Source organism: Capricornis sumatraensis, chromosome 2 (genome assembly GCF_032405125.1).
Source record: "Capricornis sumatraensis isolate serow.1 chromosome 2, serow.2, whole genome shotgun sequence".
In the NCBI taxonomy this organism is placed as follows: domain Eukaryota; kingdom Metazoa; phylum Chordata; class Mammalia; order Artiodactyla; family Bovidae; genus Capricornis; species Capricornis sumatraensis.
Genome location: NC_091070.1, coordinates 126,172,545 through 126,188,262, shown reverse-complemented (window position 1 = coordinate 126,188,262; position 15,718 = coordinate 126,172,545). Strand labels below are relative to the sequence as shown.

At 37.6% G+C, this 15,718-nt stretch overlaps 1 pseudogene; it reads right to left on the bottom strand.

Moving 5' to 3' along the window:
• Positions 1-13,921: 13,921 nt before the first annotated feature.
• On the bottom strand, positions 13,922-14,675 carry LOC138071099 (small ribosomal subunit protein eS6-like; annotated as a pseudogene).
• Positions 14,676-15,718: the final 1,043 nt, after the last annotated feature.

Sequence of the window (15,718 nt, the reverse complement as noted above, 5' to 3'; positions counted from 1 at the left end):
TCAAGAACTTTAAGTGAGCTACTTAACCTCCCCTAACTTGATTTATCATCTATAAAATGACAGATTCTATCTGGCAGGGTATTTTTCATGAAGGCGATATAGAAAAAGGGCTTAACACAGCAGCAGACATATAGTAGTTATTTTCAAATCATTAGTCAATATTTTATTATACTGTGTCTAGTCATTTGCTTCTTGCAACAACCCGTTTTCCTTACAGTGAATGGAAGCATGAGGAGGGACGAGAAGGGAGAAAGGGAGATGGAAGACTTAGGCTGTTCCAGAAAGAGCTTTTAGGGTGTGGAAATGTGTCTTTATCTTGTTGGGCAGCCTCTCCCCTGTAAGCTCTACCTTTCCCTCTAGAATTCACAGCAGTTGGGGAAAACCCTCCACCTGCCAGAGGCGCCTGGGGTTTCACTGGTTTTGCAAGCTTTCTGCTTGTCGCCTCTCCTAGCTCTGAAGGCAGCTCTGCTGACCTTGAGGGTCCAGGACATGGTGTTGATCCCAGGAAAGACAGTAATAGTTTTGTTGACAGATACTTTTCAACAGCTGTATGGTATCTGGGAGGCTGAGAGAAGACGTGGGGGGGGAGAATGACTCAGGGTTAACCCCTTCTTGGCCCCAAAAGTATTCCCTTCATCAGAAACCCTTGCACTGATGGAATTTTCTTTGACTCTGAGAACAGGATTTTTTTTTTAAATCAGACCCTCTTAGTCATTTTGTTACAAAAGCAAAGTAATGTTTATGATTCAGAAACATATGACACAAAATGTTAAAGCATCTGAAAGCACTGTACTTGGTAGAATACAGAATAAGGGGCTGTTCTGAGGATGAGACGACCCTGAAATGCCCTGGGATTCTATCATCTTGCATCTTCAAGGCACATTTGAGCTGCAGAAGATGAGCTATGGGTCCTTAATTTGGGAGTGAGAACATAATTTATTCTGTCAAATTTCCAGTGTTCATAGCACTTAATATTCACATGTGTTTTACATAGTTATTTTCCTATCTTTTGACCATGTGGTATCATAGCCAAGGCCTCTTTTTAAAAAGTATTAGAGTGCTTTAAATGTAAAACTTTTAAGTGCTAATCCACTGAGACCTTTTATAATGTTGAGGGATAAAGCAAACAACCCTTTGCAAGCTGACTCTCATGTCAGACTTCACTTTCCGGCTTTGTATATTTTAAGGGCAAACTTATTTAGAACGTCTGAGTCAGTGTACTAAACTAGATATATAATAATGAGTTCTATGGAAAATTAGTCTATTTCATAGCAAAAATTCTCAGTAAAACTACAACTATGTTCATTTGGTTTTTATATACAGTCACTAAGAATTTAGTGAAAGACACAACTGAAGCATTCTAGGGAATACTAATCACTAATCACCTGTTAGGATCCCTGCCATTGAGAAACTGCTCCCCAGAGATGGAGCCCAAATCATTTAGAATTAGCTCTAACACAAGGCAGAAAATGATGATTCTCAAATAAATTACAAGCAATGGGAGGTCTCACGAGATTGAGATATCAAACAGGAAATACAGTTTAGGCTTTGTAATTAGATTTGGTTTTGGTGCCATGCTCTGCCCTTGTTAGCTAGGTAACCTATATACTGTATTTAATTTCTCTGAACTTTATTTGCCTTATCTGACAAATGAGCATGCCTAACATAGTATATCGGTGAAACTTCTAGCAGAGTGCATCAACATCTGGTAGAGTGAATATTTCATAAATGATAGCTAACAGTGGCAGGTGAAATTAAAGGGGTATGGTATACAAGTACTTGATTCTGGAGAGATGTAAGATTTGAGATGGACTTAGATGTGGGGAGAGGGCATTCCAGGTGGCAAGGATGGTGTTATCAATGGTGTGGAATGGGATGCGAGCACACTAGCACCTTTAGTGACTGAGAATTACTCTGAAGGGCTGAAATACAGGGTGCACAGTTTGGAAAACTTACCGAATAGCACTCCAACTGATTTCATTACTTGGGGTTAGAAAGGTGGTCTGAAGAGCTGATAAAAGACCAAGGTTGTCATGTTAAGAAGGGTAGGTGTTATTTGGTTGGCAATGGGGAGCCTGCCTGTGTTTTAGGGGATTACTCTAGTGACCTGGAGGCTGGATTGTAGGTGGTGAGAAGAAACTAAAGGCAGGGAATTCTAATAACGGAGCCAAAAGGTAAGCCTGAGGTTCTTTTTAGTAAAGCAAAATAAGAAACATCACCTGTGGCTTGACAGGGCTGACTTTCAAAGTAAGAGTTAGTAGGCTTGGTGTGATTTGCTCTTTGTTTTGATGGGGTCAATTATTTCCCCACAGTTATGCTGATTTCCTCTTTCACTTCGCTTATCTTCCCATAGACAATCGCTTGTTCATGTTCTTACTTTATAACTTTGTCATCTTGAGAACACTACTGAGAAGCAAAGTCTAGGCCACTGGAAACTGAGCCTGGCTTATCCCAGGTGGCTTATGGAAATACAGAAACTTGAAACCTCTGATTTTGTAGGTCTGAGGTGAATCCAGGAAACTTCTTTTTCTGAAGGCTTCCCAGATGACTCTATGGTCAGCCAGGTTCCAGTACCACTGTGCTAAATTTAAACTTGCTCAGCAAGCCTGTTTCTTAGTCATTTTGGAGTCTATAGGAACCTATCACATTATTGAGCCCCCAAAGAGGTCCCATGAATATTTAGCACACAGAACTGAAGTGTTATAATGAGGGCAGAGAGAGACACTCAACTTTAGGGAAATAATAGCTGCAAAATCCCTAGCTGGAACCCAGGGCAATCTTTGTAAAGAGCAATTTCAGCTTCTGTTCAGGCAGGGGGCAGGGCTGGAAGCCTAGAGCAGCACTTTCCTTGATTGATTGCCCTGTAACTTGAGGCCTAACTTTGACCTGAGGGTTAGAGCATTGAGTCTACCAACTTGCAAATTATTAAAATATTGTTAAGGGGCAGGCAGGTATTCTCATAGAACTGCATTCTTTTCAGTGAGAGGACTACAATCTGATCTCCAAAGTTAGTATATCCTTCATTAGTAATTAAAAGAAACTGAATGAAAATAGAGATACTTTTAAGTTAGTAAAAATATATATTTTTAATGTTAAGAACCAAGGCTATTAACACTGTGATGAGATCACAATGACCCAAACATTTTGAAGAGCAGTTTAGAATTTATATCAAGGCCCCTAAATAACTCATTTCATTTGACTCAGTAATTTCATGCCCTGTAAATATACCTTAAAAGTTATCCGAAATTCTAAAAAAAGATAACTGCACAAAGATGCTTATTGCAGAGCAATTTATAAATGTGAAGTAACTAAAAGTCCTACAATAAAGGAATAGTAAAGTAAATAAATTGATGAAATTTTAGGTAGTCATTGAAACATGATGTGACGTTTGGTATATATCGTCATGAGAAAAAGCTTATGATACAATGTAAATGAAATAAGTTAAATGAAAAAATTTTATACCTTAGAATTACAACTACATAAATAAGAAGCATGTTTATAACAGACTGGAGGCATGTGCACAAAAATATTACCAGCGTTCAGATGGTGGGATTATGGGTTATTCTTTCTTCTCTTTCCTAAAATGTACAAGTGTTTGTAGTACTTTCATTCTTTAAAATTAAATATATTTACATATTCACAAACAAAGTAGGAGATTGGATCACAGTCCCCCTCAATTTACTGAGCCAGCAGTAAATTGAGGCAAGTATCCAGATAAGTCAGCAGAGTACAATTTCCCTCCCTCCACCCCTCAGGGACCACCACACTATTTTATGAAGAATGGCATCTGGTTTTGTTATACCCATCTGAGTTTAAAAATCAAAACAAAGCAAAAAACAAATTAACAGGAAAAAATTCCCCCAAACAACCTTATTTCTCCTCCTCACCATTTTCTACAAGGCTTGTATCAAGAGAGGTCATTACATTAAAAAATTTCTTTTTTTGTTTTCTCTGTTGAAAGGTCTTTTCCTTCCTTACTTGAACATGAGACATACACATTATCTGGATTAATATCTAGATCTGGGTAGGCTTTTCAAAGACATCCAGGAGAAAGAAGCATCTGGGGCAAGTGTGTAACGTTAAATAAGGTCATGCTTGCTGTTGTTGGTGATCTCGCCCACATGACAAGGTCCTATTTTTAACTGAGACAATTGGTGAATGACTCAGGAAGACCTCTGAAGCCAAATGGCAGCTTGGAGGAATAGAACTCGCTATTAGAGGTGAAAATAACTAATGCAATCAGCTGAAACTGCCCATTTTCTGCTTTCAGTATACCTGGCAATCGATGAATACCATAATAAACCCAGTTTACAAAGGTCTCACTCTAGATATAGGTATGTTGCTAGTTAAGTACTTTTTTCTTTCTTGTTCAGAAAATAATACTGTGGGAAAATAATTCTGGAAAATGCGAAACAATAAACATCCCTGGGATGTTTATAGTATAATTGTATAATAAAGATTGTTTTTGAATGGATTTCATTGCAGATTATTCATTTTTGTGGAGGTGGGGATGAGTGGGGAGCAAAACGTATAGAATGCTCCAAGGAACACACTCTGGGAAACACTGATCTAGTGTGATCCCCTCATTTCACAGATGAGAAGAATAGAGACCTAGGGTGTTCTAATAACTTGCGCAAGAGCACCCAGCTGGTGAATACAAGAACTAGGGCTAGAACCCTTCCATTTACCCACACCACCAGACTGTGTCTGTCATCTTACACAGACTGTGCAGGTGCACAGAATCCACAGTAGATGGGTCATTAGATGTATGATGGGTGTGTCCACTAATACTGCCACTATTATTCTTGGATTTAATTTTCTACTTAAAATCTTTATAGTCTCTGGAGTTCTCAAAAGACCCATCTGCCACAAACATAATTTGTTACTGTTTGAACGGGAGGTGCTTTCTACAGACAGGTCATTTTATTATTATTATTATTAAGGCCCTATGGTGGGTGAGGGCAATGGCACCCCACTCCAGTGCTCTTGCTTGAAAACTCCCATGGACGGAGGAGCCTGGAAGGCTGCAGTCCATGGGGTTGCGAAGAATCGGGCACGACTGAGCGACTTCCCTTTCACTTTTCACTTTCACGCATTGGAGAAGGAAATGGAAACCCACTCCAGTGTTCTTGCCTGGAGAATCGCAGGGACGGGGGAGCCTGGTGGGCTGCCGTCTATGGGGTCGCACAGAGTCGGACATGACTGACGCGACTTAGCAGCAGCCGCAGCAGCATGGCGGGTGAAGCCCAGAAGTGGGACTTGAGACAGAGCTTTTAGTACCACACTGAGCTTTCTTTCTGAGCTAATTTTAAAAGCAGTGAACCCCTTTGTGGTAATTAAGGAAATTTCAGACCAGGGTTGGCCAAGAGAGGAGACCTGTTTGTCTTAAACCTAGGTGAAGTGATCTCATAGAGCAGGAGGGGAAGAGGCCATACCTATTGCTGCCATAATGCTAACCAAGGACATTTAACTCTGAAAAAGCACTTTAGCTGTGTTATCTCAAAGATTGCTTTAAATACCCAAAGTGTAGTTTCACTGTAGTGAGTCAGATGTGGGATCTTGAGTCTAGAAAACTCTCTCTTTACATCCCCGTTAAGTCCACACTGTGTCACTTTTTCTTCAAAATCCTGGTCAGTGAGGCAGAGCTCACAGGCTTGAGGGGAAAGTTGAGACAGCAGTGTTGTCAATCTCATGTTGTTTTGCTTTGGCAGGAGACAGCTTCAAGGGCAAACTCAACGGCACAGCGTCTCAGCAAGGGCTTTGGGTGAGGGCTTAGGAAGGTCACATGTCTTACTTTCAGAGAGGGGGAAAAAAGCTGAAAGTCAGCTCAATAACTCAGCTGTAAGAAGAGTGGCTGCTTCTAGGCAGTAAGTTGTAGGGGCTGGGGTGCTTGGGGGTGGGGAGCACTCTTAATTTAGGTCTAAAGTCATCATTATGTATTAAGTGCCTGTAGACTTTTGTCTAAATTTTAATAAGCTACCTATATGTTTGGCTGAGTTGATTGAATCCACCTGAATAATTTCCTGCCTATTTCAGCAGCATTAATCATACACACTGTTTCCTGACACTTTTACTAATGTGGTATAAGACATGGGCAAAAGCTGTAGTTTGATTCTTTTTGCTGTGCCTAAAATATCCATATATATTCATACAGGTGACTGGCACTTGAAACAGAGAAGAAAGTATATATTTCTATTTTAAATGGCCAAGATGTAGGTGAACTCTATCATGAGGCACTGAGAAAAAGCATTAATTGAATAATCTAATTGCATGAGAGCAATCAAAAGATGTATCTCTTGGTCTTCATAAAAGCCCAATAAGGAAACAGATAAAGCTCAGAGAGACCAAATAACTTTTCTCAAGGTCACATAAATAATAAAAGGTGACTTCAGAATTCAAATCCAGTCTGAAATTTTTCCCTGCATCAAGCTCTGTGAAAATTAAACTCTCGTGAGCACAGCTTTCATCTGTCAGTGAAGATTCTGCAGACACTTCAGAAATGCTCAGGACCTCAGATGATTGCTCCAAAGGTTAAGTATTATATTATAGGTGTATTCACATATACATCTTTACATATAATGTATATTGTATGATATTGTATTTATAGCATAAAAATGCTTGTTATTTACTTTCATTAACAGAAATTTGTATTATAAAGAATTTTCAACATGGATAAAATTCTAGATTGTTTATCCCAGGTGAATAAAGGTACAGTACTAATTCAGAACTTGATAGCCTTTAAAAGTCAACATGAGACCCTTGCCTTCATTTGTAAGGTTAGGATAACAATATTCGACCCTATTTGTGACGCCATAGTGAGGGATGTTATCAAAGGACTTTGGGCTCACATGAAAACAAACAAATTTGTGATGATAAAAGCATCCCATGAGTTTGTCAAGGGACCAGTTTTTGCAAATTTCCCAACCTGGTAAACTTCTTAGGAGTCATGAAAAATGCATATAAAAATGGGGATTAACATTTTGAATGTGCCTGTAGAAATACTTCATATGGGAAAACGTCTTAGTGGTTTTATTATGTTGAATAAGGCCAAAGAAGGATTATTTTTACATAAAGCCTCTCACCTAACTAGGACCACCTGGTGTACAATTGTGTCCCATAAACCAGTGATGTCCCAAATCCCCTTCCAAAACAAAAGTCACATTGCTGAGATTAATTTCGTTCTAATTGGAAGGCACAGTCAGTTCTCCTTTCATACTCTGGGGGGCTGCATGCTGCAATCTTTAAAATGTACAAGCCCAGCCACTGTTTGGCCACTTAACTTTCCACTATCTTTCTTTCCTTTTTCTAGCTCATAAAGTGATTAGGTATCTTACCAATGGGTTGAGCCTCTCGAAGAGCAGTCTCTATGCATACGACAGCTAGTAGGTGTAGTTGGTGAAGAGATTTCAATTTCACTGATGGACTTCTTGTAAATAGCTACTAGCTACTGTATATTTCTTGGTATAAAGTGCCACAGGCATTATTAGAAATTACAAATTAGACGTTTATCTGAGGTTTCTCTTCATGAACAAAATACTAAATTAGATGATTCTTAAAGCAGTTAAAAATCTCTTATAGTTTCCTTTGTATATGTGATCAAAATTATGTGTACTCTACTGAAAAATGCAGGTACACACATTTTCAGGTGATCCTTAGTCTTCTGAGAGCCCATCACTCCATTAACTATTGGGAATTCCTGCTTTACAAGCCTACACATACACACAGCAATACTATTATCAATAACTAACATTTACATGTATTAAACTTGGCATAATTGGTAAAACAGTCAACATCGAAGATCTAAATGTTTACATAGGTATACCTACGGCTGATTCATGTTGCTGTTTGGCAGAAACCAACAGAATACAGCAAAGCAATTATCTTTCAATTAAAATAAATTAATTTTAAAAAAGCAAACAAGAATAAACAAATGGGAACTAACCAAACTTAAAAGTGTTTGCATAGCAAAGGAAATCATAAACAAAATGAAAAGATAACCAATGGATTGGAAGGAAATATTTACAAATGATGCAACTGACAAGAGGTTAATTTCCAAAATATATAAACAGCTCATACAACTCAATTAAAAAAAAGTACACACAATAAAAAAGTGGGCAGAAGACTAAACAGACATTTCTCCAAGGAAGATATATAAATGGTCAATAAGCACATGAAATAAAGATGTTCAACATTGCTATTTATTAGAGAAATGCCAGTCTAAACCACAATGAGGTATCATCTCACATTGGTTAAAATGGCCGTTATCAAAAAGTCTACAAACAATACATTTTCAGGAGGGTATGGAGAAAAGGGAACTCTCCTACACTGTTGGTGAGAATGGAAATTGGTACAGCCACTATGGATAACAGTATGGAGGTTCCTTAAAAACTAAAATAAAAGTCATTATATGATTCAGCAATCCCACTCCTGTGCATATATCTGGAAAATATGAAAGGTCTAATTTGAAAAGACACAGGCACCCCAATTTTCATAGCTGTACTATTTACAATAACTAAGACATGGAAACAATCTTAGTGTCTATCAACAGATGAATGAATAAAGAAGATATCATATACACAAATACATACATAATGGAATATTACTCAGCCATAAAAAGAATGCAATAATGTAATTTGCAGCAACATAGAAGAACCTAGAGAATATCATACCGAGGAAGTAGGCCAGATGTAAAAGAGACAAATATTATATGGTAGTGCTTATATGTGGACTCTAAAAATTAATACAAATGAATTTATTTATAAAAGAGACTTATAGATATAAATAGAAAACAAACTTAGGGTTAGGAGTATGCAGCTCACATCTCCTGCATCTCCTACATTGGCAGGCAGATTCTTTACCGACTGAGTCATCAGGAAAGGGCAATTAACAGACACACTCAGTTCAGTTCAGTTCAGTTCAGTCACTCAGTCATGTCCAACTTTTCGCGACCTCATGAATCGCAGCATGCCAGGCCTCCCTGTCCATCACCAACTCCTGGAGTTCACTCCGACTCACGTCCATCGAGTCAGTGATGCCATCCAGCCATCTCATCCTCTGTCATCCCCTTCTCCTCCTGCCCCCAATCCCTCCCAGCATCAGAGTCTTTTCCAATGAGTCACCTCTTCGCATGAGGTGGCCAAAGTACTGGAGTTTCAGCTTTAGCATCATTCCTTCCAAAGAAATCCCAGGGTTGATCTCCTTCAGAATGGACTGGTTGGATCTCCTTGCAGTCGAAGGGACTCTCAAGAGTCTTCTCCAACACCACAGTTCAAAAGCATCAATTCTTCAGCACTCAGCCTTCTTCACAGTCCAACTCTCACATCCATACATGACTACTGGAAAACCCATAGCCTTGACTAGATGGACCTTAGTTGGCAAAGTAATGTCTCTGCTTTTGAATATGCTATACTATATATAAAATAAATAAACAACAGGATGTACTGTATAGTACAAGGAACTATATTTGATGTCTTAGAATAATGGAGAAGGATCTAAAAAACTATGTGTATATAATTGAATTACTCTGTTGTCTACCTGAAACTAACACAATATTATAAATCAACAATACTTTATTTTTTTAAAAAGGAGGAATTTTTAAAAAAGGATTTCTGGATTGAGATGGACAAATTTGCAGAGAAGAGTCTCCTACATATTTCCTCTGTGTGTGGGTATCTGGGTGTGTATATGTGTAGGTGAGTGTGAATATGTATAATTGTGTGTGTGGGTGTGTGTGTGTGTGGGTAGGTGTATACAGATTTATCAAGTATAACATTGTGCTATATCTACTCTCTCTTCATATATACACTAATGTGTGTATATGCAAATGAATATGAACCCTTCTATATGACCATGACATCACTACCACACTCAAGAAATGCAACATTATGAAATTTCTGCAACTGTCTCAGAATGTCCCTATATTTTCATCAATTCCAGAATTCAATCAACTGTAACAGTCTGCATTTAGTTGTAATGTCTCTTTAATTTCCTTACATCTAGAAGAAGAGTTTCCTAATAGCTTTGATTTGTCTTTCATAACATTAACATATTTGAAGAGTCCAAAGAAGTTGTCTTGTAGAATGCTCCACAATGTCCTTATGCTTAGATTCAGGTTAAATCTTTTTGGTAAGAGGGCTCCACAAGTGATGTGGGAACTGACTCTTCAGCACAGCTCTTGCTGTTTTTGGATCACTCACAATGAGCATAGTATCAAGTTCCTCACCCTTTAGGCACTGTTAAGACAACATTAATCGCACATAAGATATCACACACACACAAAGTATACACTCAAAAAGATCAGATTTTTTTTTAATGTATCTATTTCTAAGGTTTGCCACAGATCCCATGGGGATATTTTGGAAGGCAGTTTGAATCCATTATTTCACTGGCCCCAGCCTTGGAAGGTTTTCATTATAAGGGAGGGGTTCACCAAGAGGATTAAGGTGTCTGGAGGCCCATGGACTTCGATGATAGAAAACCTGAAATCTGTGGAGGGTCAATGAGAACAAAGAAGAACCTGATCAAAGGAAAGAAAAAGTTAAGGAAACCAGGGAATAGGTGAGAGAGGTGACGTGGACCAGGGTAGACTGACAGGGGACTTGGAAACTCAAAGAATTCTAGTTGCAATATTTAGTAAATTTTTTGGTAGTTTACTAGGATTTGCCCTTGGAAAACTGTATCTTTTTGTTTCTAAGAAATTAAAAAAAAAATGGAGGAGAGGGCTTGAAAAGCCTCTTGGACAGAAAAGAGCACTGAGAGAAACAATATTTTGATGAGTTAGTGCTAAATGAATTAGAAACATGTGGACTGAATTTCCCTTGAAATACAAATGGATTGAATAATTAATGGAAAAAGCACTTGGCAAAATGTACTTGAGGTTTTTATTGAACCCAAACCAAAACATTTGAAAATATTTTGAAATATGTGAAAAGTACAATATACATCTGGATTTGCCCAACCCTAGTAAGGATACAGGAAATATTATTTTTATTTAACATTTATATGATAGCTGCAGTGTGCCTCAATCCTAAGGTATTTCATACAACAGCCCTGTGGTCTGGGTCATAATTATTATTTTCATTTGGGGCAAGAAATTTACCATACTTGCACAGAGAGCTTCAAGTACCACCTTCTATTGGTCTGTGTTCTTTAGAAATTTTTGTTAGTAGAAATACTGAACTAGAGGACACAGAACTTGAGTCCAAGTTCTGGATTTAATTCTTATTGGACCAATCACATTGTTAATCTTTTCGGTACATTTTATCACTATGTAGCTTCTCCCTTTTCCTTACTAACACATTTTGATTTATAAACTATTATGCCATGTAGTAATAACTATCACTGTACTTGTTTTTTTTTTTTTTTTGGTGACCATCTGCCAAATATATCTGTAGTAGGAAGAACAATGACCTTCCAAAGATGCCCTAAACCCTGGAGCCTGTGAATATGTTATATTACAAATCAAAGAGGAATTAAGGGAGCAGATGGATTCAAGATCGTTAGTCATGTATGGATGTGAGAGTTGGACTGTGAAGAAGGCTGAGCGCCGAAGAATTGATGCTTTTGAACTGTGGTGTTGGAGAAGACTCTTGAGAGTCCCTTGGACTGCAAGGAGATCCAACCAGTCCTTTCTGAAGGAGGTCAGCCCTGGGATTTCTTTGAAAGGAATGATGCTAAAGCTGAAACTCCTGTACTTTGGTCACCTCATGCGAAGAGTTGACTCATTGGAAAAGACTTCGATGCTGGGAGGGATTGGGGGCAGGAGGAGAAGGGGATGACAGAGGATGAGATGGCTGGATGGCATCACTGACTCGATGGATGTGAGTCTGAGTGAACTCCGAGAGTTTGTGATGGACAGGGAGGCCTGGCGTGCTGCGATTCATGGGGTCGCAAAGAGTCGGACAAAACTGAGCGACTGAACTGAACTGAACTGAAACTAGTGAGAGTCTCCTGGGTAATGTAATCACAGTGGCCCTTAAAAGTAGAAGTGGGAGGAAAAGGAAGAGAGAGACAGAAATGTAATGGCAGGAGTCTGAATGATGGGATATCAGAAGGACTCAACCAGTGTTGCTGTCTTTGAGGATGGAGAATGAGGGTCATGACCCAAGGAAGATAGCCTCTAGAAGCTGGAAAACAAGGAGCCTCCAGAAAAGAAACGCTGCCCTGCCTACACCTCGATTTTAGCGAAGTCTCACGTTGAACTTTTAATCTACAGAACTTTTAGATAGTAAATTAGTTTTCCTCTAAGTCACTTAATTTGGTAATTTGTCACAGTGCCAATAGAAACCAAACATATATGAATACCTTTCATTTTGAGCCGTTCTGTGCATAAACAATATTTACAACAGCTAGTTTCTTAAAATCAATTTCATAATTGTTGTCTTTTAGTACCTATGTAATTCCATTCACATTTCTTATGATTCTTGATGTATCTGAACTATTGTCTTTTCTATTCTATTTTTATTTCTTTTCTGCTCTTGATTATTTACATATATTTTTAATTCTTTTTCTTTCTTTACTGGGTTAAAAATTATGTAATTTATTTATATTATTTTAGTGGTAAACTTACAATAAAAAATAAACTACTTTTTACTGAACTATAATACACATACAGAAAAATCCAGGTCATAATTGTACAATGAAATAAAGTATCTTAAAATGAACACAGTCATGTCATATCAAGTAACTATTATCAAGAAATAGAATATTTCTTATATCCTAGAAGTCCCCTTGATGCCCTTCCAGAGTACTACTCCTCTTTCTTCCTCCTCAAAGGTCAACACTCGTTAACTTCAAAAAAACCAGTAAATTAGTTTTTCCAGTTTTAGCAGTTTTTTGTTTTTTTTTTTAGTGAGATAACAGGGTATATATTCTTTCTTGTGAGATTACTTGATGTTGTTGTGAAATGTTGTATTTTATTCATTTCCACTGTCATATATTGTCTTATGTGCATCCAAAGAGATGCCTAAGAATGTTCAAAGCAATATTATTCATAACAGCCCCAAACTGGAAACAATCTAATCTCTAGCAACAATAAAGTGGATACATACATCTTGGCACATTCATATCTTTACATTTTTAACGTGCGCAATTAAACTTAACCACTATATTTATGTGTGTTTTTAAACAATAGAACTTCAGGACAGTTTAACTGTTTCATATTATTACTGCCTAAAATTTTAGTTCCAAATCGAATTAAACTTAATCCCCATTTGACATTATAATTTTTAAAACAGGTACTAAATAGTTAGCATGGGTAGCGATTTCTTTGCTTACTTGAACATCTTGTTTTTTCTATTCTTTTCTTCCACATTACATTTCATCTTGTTAAAGTTTTATCCTTTTGTAATTCTCTTAGCACAGATATGGAAATAGTAATTGCAGTCTTTTTATGCCTGAAAATGAAATTTCTGTGCTCACTCTGTAAGGATGTTTTAGCTGCTTATAGAATTCAGCCCTTTTGAGATGTTTATTCCACTTTAAACTGGCATCTGTTGATGAGAATTATACCTTCCTACTACCATTCCTTTGAAAGTAACCTGTTGTTTAATAGTTTTTTGAGGGTTTTAATGCTCTACACCTATCTAGGTGTGGATTGATTGCTATTTATCCTGTTCAAAACTCTGTGATTCTTCAGTCTATGGAATCATATCTTTCTTTAGTTCTGGAAAATTATATCCATTGTCTTTTCCAAAGTTTTCTCTTTACTCTTTCTGTTGTTTCCTTCTGAAATTTGAAAAAAAAAAAATTTCAATTCTTCTTTCTTCGTTGTCTCTTAATTTCTTCTATCCCATTATCCTTTCCCTGCTGATTTTCTGTGTGATGCCCTTAGATTTACTTTCTAAAGCATGGGTTTTTATCTTTATCTGTATAGAGTTTTTTTTAATGTCAGATTTTATCTATCTGTTACTCTTAGAACATCTCATTTTTGACTGGACTCAGACTTAGAAGCTGTCAGAGAGGACAGCCTCTGTCTCTTCACAATCTGTTCCTGCTGTTTTTCTTTGGCTTCCTTCATTCTCTTGGCCAAAAGTTTAGTATATTCTGCAGTTTAGTATATTCTGCAGCCTCTTCTTTATTTTTCTTAGTATGCTGTTTCTTCAGAGCAATTCCGCCCGCGTTTGTGTTGCAGAAATCGTGGAGTCTCGAGACACTGAATCTTGGGTGCTTTAGTCCTAAGTTTCTTCCCTTCTTTGTTTAGGGGCTTTTGCACAACATACTTGCAGATATCATCTTTAGAGACTGAAAAGTTTTGGATTCTGCTAGCTCTTTTGGGGTCAAGGCAATGAGGCACTGTAGTATCGGTGAGTCCAGGAATATTCTTCTCCCCTTTTTTCATGATACCAAATTGAGAACACTCAGATTGGCATCCACAACGCAACTCCGTACAGATTTGCACTTTCTCTCTCCAGTCCTCCTTGGTCTGTAACAGGAATGCCCCTTACTCAGTGGTGGGCAGCTCGGCCATGGGTCAAGACACCATGCTTCAAGGGGAAACCCTGCTTATCATTCCCATCACTGATCTGGACCACATAACCCTCCCATTCTTCAGCCAGTGCATCAGCAGCAACTTCTGTGTTCATATTCTTCTTGTAGAAAGAATGAAGTTTTCATTCATTGTCCACTTCAAAGAGCTTCTGGCAGCCAGTGGCCAGGAAAGAGACGTTCAGCTTCATTCGGAAGTGGCTGATAGCTTCCAAGGCAACACAATAAAGAATAGAGTTGTTATTTAAGCCATACATCCAGCTTTTCACATCAACGACTATAGTTCCCATTTATAGAAAATGATTTACTTATTTCTCATATTAATTTTTTCTTTCTTTAAAAAATATTCGTTTCTACTTTATGTTGCATCCATTCCTTGATATCTGTTACCATTTCAGATGTATTTATAGTTCCCTTTTCGATTGTTACATTATCTCACTTTTGGTGTGCAGATTTCTTTTCTTGTAGGGTCTACTGTCTCTCCTGAATGCTAGTTTGTTTAACCACGAGATTTACAATTCTACTTTAACATCATTTTCAGGCACAAAATACTTTCTACTGGAGTTTAGTATGTTTGGGGATGTGGACATGCTTCTCTAAACTATTCTGCAGGAACCCTATGATTTCCCTGGATTCATTCCACTTTTCAAGTTAATTTCTCATTTTGAGTAACTTTAACCATATGGTTCCATGAACTTCATACCCACCTACTATATAAGCCTGGGTTTCCAGTTCTCATATATTTTCTACTTATGGTTCTAAGTGGATTCTAAACTTCCCTGTTGCTCTTTCCCTCCCTGGGCCAGACTCTTAAACTCTCCTCTTCCATGCACTTCTTTGTGAATTTCCTGTGAACCCCCAGCATTTGTACCTTTTCGTTAAGAAATTTTCTCATACTTTCTGAAAACTGGGGATTTTCATTTCTTAACTATATTTAATCACCTTGCTATATTTGAGAAGTGGGGAATTTGATGAGTTTGATGTGGGAGAGATTTTTCATCTCAGTCTGCCTGACTGATGAAAAGTTTGGACAAATTACTTAAGTTCTCTGGACATTACATTCGTTAAATGTAAAACAGAGTGGACTGTACCTATTTTATAGAATCCATGTGTTATCAAAACAGAGTTGTATATTCAGAAATTCTTTTTTATTTTTAATATGAAAATAATTTAGTATGCCAGCAAATTTAGACTCTTTGGATAATAGTGTTCAATAACATAGTCACAAAAGTAT